This window comes from Cynoglossus semilaevis, chromosome W, assembly GCF_000523025.1.
Source record: "Cynoglossus semilaevis isolate Cse_v1.0 chromosome W, Cse_v1.0, whole genome shotgun sequence".
NCBI classification, from domain to species: domain Eukaryota; kingdom Metazoa; phylum Chordata; class Actinopteri; order Pleuronectiformes; family Cynoglossidae; genus Cynoglossus; species Cynoglossus semilaevis.
In genome coordinates this window covers 2817423-2823524 of record NC_024327.1, presented here as the reverse complement: position 1 = coordinate 2823524, position 6102 = coordinate 2817423, and the positions used below count along the sequence as shown (strand labels likewise).

General features: G+C 39.6%; 1 long non-coding RNA gene across 2 annotated transcripts; it reads left to right on the top strand.

Moving 5' to 3' along the window:
- Positions 1 to 1719: 1719 nt before the first annotated feature.
- Positions 1720 to 5731, top strand: LOC112486330 (uncharacterized). 2 transcript variants are annotated; one of them, XR_003048765.1, is made up of 4 exons: positions 1720 to 1754; positions 4142 to 4279; positions 5284 to 5375; positions 5483 to 5731. It is a non-coding gene; the product is annotated as an uncharacterized LOC112486330 (long non-coding RNA). The 2 variants fall into 2 exon arrangements; XR_003048764.1 differs by lacking the exon at positions 1720 to 1754 and having other exon boundaries at positions 3834 to 4279.
- The last annotated feature ends 371 nt before the right edge of the window (positions 5732 to 6102 follow it).

Below are 6102 nucleotides of genomic sequence, written 5' to 3'. Positions count from 1 at the left end.
GAAGTGCGGACTTTCCACTACCCTCTAAATACGAGCAGACGTTCACTACAGTAAGACTGGCATTTGGGCACGTTAGTTAATCTGTAGTATTGCTAAGTGCTATTTAAACTTAGGGACAGTTTAAGTGCGCATATTGAATTTTGTTGTCTGAAATCTGTGCTGCTTTTATAGCTAGGCTGTTGCATGCACTTCTTTTCTAACCTCCTGACTCGGTGTAGCTAAGAGGCAACATCTATCTATCGTCTCTGTGTTTTCTTACTTTCCTAGTCACGTTGCGTGACCGCGCACGTCACCACGCCTCGAGAGCTCAGTCACTCGCTCCCCAGCGAGAAGATAACGTCTCTCCCTCCTTCCATTTTCTCTCCTTTTCCCTCATCTACACACACACGTACACACACACACACACCTATACACACTATTGTGCCTTGTTTTATTGCTGTGATCATTGTTTATACGTTCTATCACCGTTATTAACTTAACGGTGTTGTATTAATAAATCTGATTACTGTTAACTGTATTTGTCTGCATTGTCGTTTTATTCATTGAAGCCACCCAATTTGCCAAGATCTATAAAAATCTTGCTATAGGAAGCGTTTAGAGGTTGTTATTTCTGCAAAAGGAGGATCTACTAAATAGTGATGTAATTTTTTTTGTTGGGGTGCCCAAATTTATGCACCTGCCTACTTTTGTTTAAGTAATTATTGCACACTTTCTGTAAATCTTCCGAACAACCAATGATACATAATGGAAAATCTTAAATGATCAGGGGTGCCCAAACTTTTTCATACCACTGTATACTATGTATATTAATACATATTTAGATCAATCACAATTAATCAAGACTAATTGTGATCTTAATCAGCATGATTAATGATGATTAATCCAGCTAATCCAGTAGGTAAATGTATGTGTTTTACACCGGTTTTTATTTGTGACTAATTCAAATTGATGGAATTATAAATACAAGAAATGTAAGTAAAGTAAAATATGTAAAATCATCCATCCATCATCCTCTGCTTATCCGGGGCCGGGTCGCGGATTATATAAAACCATAACTCAAAATTTTGCCTCAGAGTTCTTTTTGTCTTTTTATTTTAGAAAATTTTAGTCATTTGGCGCTTTGGCCCAGAGGCAATGTCTCTGTCATTGGTGTGGAACCCCAGGGTTCAGCTCCTGGGCAAGATTGAATCCCGTTTAGGGCGGTTTGTACCTTCCAGTGGACTCACCACCTGCAGGAAGGTTTAGGGGGGTTGGTACGGTGCAGTGTAATTTGGGTGGCATTCATGGAGACTGCTGCCCCCGCAACCCGGTAACAGATATGTGGATGGAAATGGATGGATGGATTTTAGTAACGCGCAGTAACGGCAAGTTGGTGACGGTAACGGCGTTATAACGATAAAGTAAATAGTTAGATTAACCGTAACTGAAAAAAGTAATGCCTTTAGTATTCCCATCACTGGTTGTGACACAGTTTGCAAATTCAGTAAGTCACTAAAAATTTCAAATTCCAGTAGGGCCCCAGGGTTTTGGCCCAGAATTTTATAAAACATTTAGTAAAATATTAGTTGGCCCGCTGACTGACATGTATATCGATTCATACACTAGGGATTCACTTCCAGCCACCTTAAACCTGGCAAATATTGTTCTCTTCTTAAAAAGGATAAACCACCTGATGTCTGTGGCTCTTACAGACCTATTAGCCTAATACCAGTTGATAGCCTGAGATCAACCAAAGTCTCTTAGCAGTAAGCTAAGTAAGTGATATGTTAACACACACAAAGAGCTCAAATACAGAAACAAAGGTCATTGTATTTACCTTTTATTTGTTTAAAGCTCAAAGAATTGTAGGTGCAATGGGTCGAGTGCTGCTTAGGAGCACTCGGTGTTATCAACCAGTCTCAAATTAATAACACAACCAGTCTCATTAAAGTTATCTTTAATTATTATTTTAACCTACTAATATAGCAATAATGTATTACTTTAAGTATTACAAATATACTAAAATCAATAGTATCCAATAACAATTAAATATCTGAAGGATTTTGAGAGTTCTTGGCAAATTGGGTGGCTTCAATGAATAAAGTAACAACACAGACAAATACAGTTTACAAAAATAATCAAATTTATTTATACAACACTGTCAAGTTAATGACGGTGATTGAACTCATAAACAATGATCATTATAACAAAACAAGGCGTGTGTGTAGGGGTGTGTGTGTACTTATGTGCGTGTGTACACGAGCGGTCGTGTACGAGAGAGAAAGAGAGAGAGAGATGTTGCCTCTCAGCTACCAAGCAAGCGACTGAGCCCTTGAGGCGTGTTCACATACGCGACTGCGCAGTGGAAGAAGAACTGCGAGGTAGAAGGAACGGCAACAGGAAACACGTGAGGCGTGTATGCGCTCACGGAGGTGTGAATGGGTGTTGTGTACGCGCACCAAGATGCGCTCAGGTACAATGAAACAGTGCTTGTGATGTTATCAAAGTATATGGGGGAAGGGAGGCGTACCGCGTGGTCTACTCCAGACAAAGGACTTTGTCGGAGTTTTCCTGATCCCAATACTGATAACGTTCCAAGTTAACACTGAAATACTGACGGTGTACAAGAGTATAACACCGAGTCAGGAGGTTAGAAAAGAAGTGCATGCAACAGCCTAGCTATAAAAGCAGCACAGATTTCAGACAACAAAATTCAATATGCGTACTTAAACTGTTCCTCAGTTTAAATAGCACTTAACAATACTACAGGTTAACTAACGTGCCCAAATGCCAGCCTTACTGTAGTGAACGTCTGCTCGTATTGAGAGGGTAGTGGAAAGTCCGCACTTCTTGGGTCCTTGCCAGAGCTGGGGACGTCCGTCTGGTTCCACTGTGTCCAGAGAGTCCTCTTGGTTCCGAAAGTCCGTTTCAGGAGGAAAAGTCTCTGACTGTCGATGTGCCGGTTCACACGAATACCGTTAGAAGGAATCCTGTCGCTTCTAACTTTTCAATAACTGCTTTGGTCGCAGCGCTACGTTACTTGTGTAACTTAATTACCGGTTAACTCAGTTAAGAAAAAGACGCTACTAGTGCATTTATCACCGTGGGCAATGGTGTCTACAAAAGCGCGTTGGTTCTTAGTCTTCTGAGACGAGCAGGTTTCTCTTATCATCAGGGTCCTACGGAGCGAAAGTCCTGAACAGTAGGGGTGGGCGGATCGATCCAAATATCGATATTATCGATACTAAGCAAGTACCTGGATCGGATCGATACTGTTGTCCTGGGATCGATACTTCGCTCCTCCACCAATTTCCTCAAAGCACCGATTCTCTGCGCAAATAGCGCAGCCCCCTCTCTCTCTCGCCCAGCGCCCCCTGCTACTCTCTGAGTCTCTGCCTGAGTGAGTGACTCAGGCACACTTTTAGCCCCTCCCCCTACCTGGCCACTGGCCTGCTGCATCCTGCCTGCCAGGAAGAGAGGGCGACGGGAGAGTGAGAGCAGCCGGAACCTAAAGCAATGGCAGAGCCAAACAAGAAGCGGAGCGCGGTGTGGACTTTTTTTACAACAACAGAAAAACACAGTGCCAAGTGTGATTTGTGTAATAAAGTGGTCCGCTACTGTGGTAACACCACGAATTTACACAAACATATGAAAAAAGCTCACCCTACAGAGAGCAACGAGCTGCAAGCAAAGAAGTTGAGGGAGGAGGGGGGGGATCCCCAAGCCAGAACACCCCCGCGGACACAGAGACAATGTACTCTGGCAGATGCTTTTCAGCCAAAAAATCAACAATACCCAGGTCAGGGTTATAAACAAACAAACTTCGCAAAAGTTTTGGTTGTCTGCTTCGCACCAGCTTTTTACGGGTAATTTTAGTACGCAGCAATAATTAAACAAGTTCTCGATGTAACAGAATTGGCATCAAACCATTTTTTTTCCTAATTAGTCAATTAAATTGAAGAATAGCTGCAGCCCTAGTTTTATTGGAACCCAAAAATATAGCTACCCATATAAAGATAGGCTCTATACCTCAAACCTGAAATATGAATATTACTGACTATAATAACTCTTTAGTGTTAACTGTTGAAGGAAAAGTAGCATTCCTATTTAGGCTATTTTCAGATTACAGTTACAGACTTAATCATTTTGTCATTTCACCTAGATAATTCACAAAGAGCCAAGGACATCACAAAGAGTATTGCCATGATGATCGTGAAGGACCTACAACCCCTCTCTGTGGTTGAACAGGAGGGTTTCAAGAATTTAATAAAGACACTTGATCCCCGCTACAGGATGCCAAGTAGGAAATTTTTCATGGGAGAAAAAATACCTTCATTGTATGAAGAGTGTTGTTCTAAAGTTAAAAGGTGTCTGGATGCTGCTCACAGCGTTGTACTGACCACTGACATGACTAAGCATCCACTTATTTATAAAGCAAAGACAGTGGCTCGTTACAATTACGGGCTACCACAGAGTTCTACTGCTGCAAAAAAAATTTTAGTGATAGTGGTTTGTGTTGTCATGGGGGTGGATTGGGGTGTAAGAAAATATTGATACACTGAAATATCTTAATGTATTATTTCACAATAGTGTATTGATATTCTACATCACTGTATCTTTTTTTTATAATTAATAGTTAACATGAAAATATTCTTGGTGTTGGTTCATTTCATTTTTGCTTTTATTCCTTTTGTAGTGATTACAAATGTAGCGCCGATGCTCTTATTTACACTTAAACATCAAGAACATATTTACTATTTACATATTATTACTGTAAACAAAAATAGGCCAGGATTCAATGCAAATGCTTTATCATGTTTTTAGGATTAAGATTAAGATTTCCTTTATTGGACCCACAGTGGAGAAATTGACAGTGTTGACAGCAGCAAAGTACAATATGCGGTATAAAGAGTGAAGTCTAGCATAGTGCTTTACAAATAAGATATCAGCTTGCAATTTTGTAGTTTTCCAGTTTACAGGTATAGTTACTTTGAGATATTGCAATTGAGATAATAAATCAATTAATTATAGAAGATAATAATACAGAGAAACAAAGACTGTACATAATGACAGTCAAACAATTTGACATGTTACGATTTTTACCATTATACTTAAATAAACAGGTGAGTGACATTCCACATGAGAATGGACATTTTTGCTATTACACAAGGTAATGCTAGTTATACAGTTATTGCACATATACAGTTTTAGTATGGTGTATTGATGACTACATACCCTGATCACTTCCCTCTGTATCTGTCTCTGGTCTCTCTGTCCTACTGTCACCTCCTTCATCTTGAAAAGGTGATTTCTCACGGCAGCTAGGAGCACACACAGGGAACAAGTGGAGCAAATCCGCTTTCTTCTCGTTCTCCAAACCAGCAGACAGTTGGCAGGTATGTCCATCACTTGATATGGTCACATATGTTTATTATTAAAAAACTATTTCACATGGTGTTTAATGACAACATGAGACACGTGTATCTGTCTTTCTTGCCTGCAGTATGTGGTTTATAGACCTGGCAGGAAGTGAAAGGGCATCAGACACCAAAAAAACAAACAGACACAGTCGCATAGAAGGAGCTGAGATCAACCAAAGTCTCTTAGCAGTAAGCTAAGTAAGTGATATGTTAACACACACAAAGAGCTCAAATACAGAAACAAAGGTCATTGTATTTACCTTTTATTTGTTTAAAGCTCAAAGAATTGTAGGTGCAATGGGTCGAGTGCTGCTTAGGAGCACTCGGTGTTATCAACCAGTCTCAAATTAATAACACAACCAGTCTCATTAAAGTTATCTTTAATTATTATTTTAACCTACTAATATAGCAATAATGTATTACTTGAAGTATTACAAATATACTAAAATCAATAGTATCCAATAACAATTAAATATCTGAAGGATTTTGAGAGTTCTTGGCAAATTGGGTGGCTTCAATGAATAAAGTAACAACACAGACAAATACAGTTTACAAAAATAATCAAATTTATTTATACAACACTGTCAAGTTAATGACGGTGATTGAACTCATAAACAATGATCATTATAACAAAACAAGGCGTGTGTGTAGGGGTGTGTGTGTACTTATGTGCGTGTGTACACGAGCGGTCGTGTACGAGAGA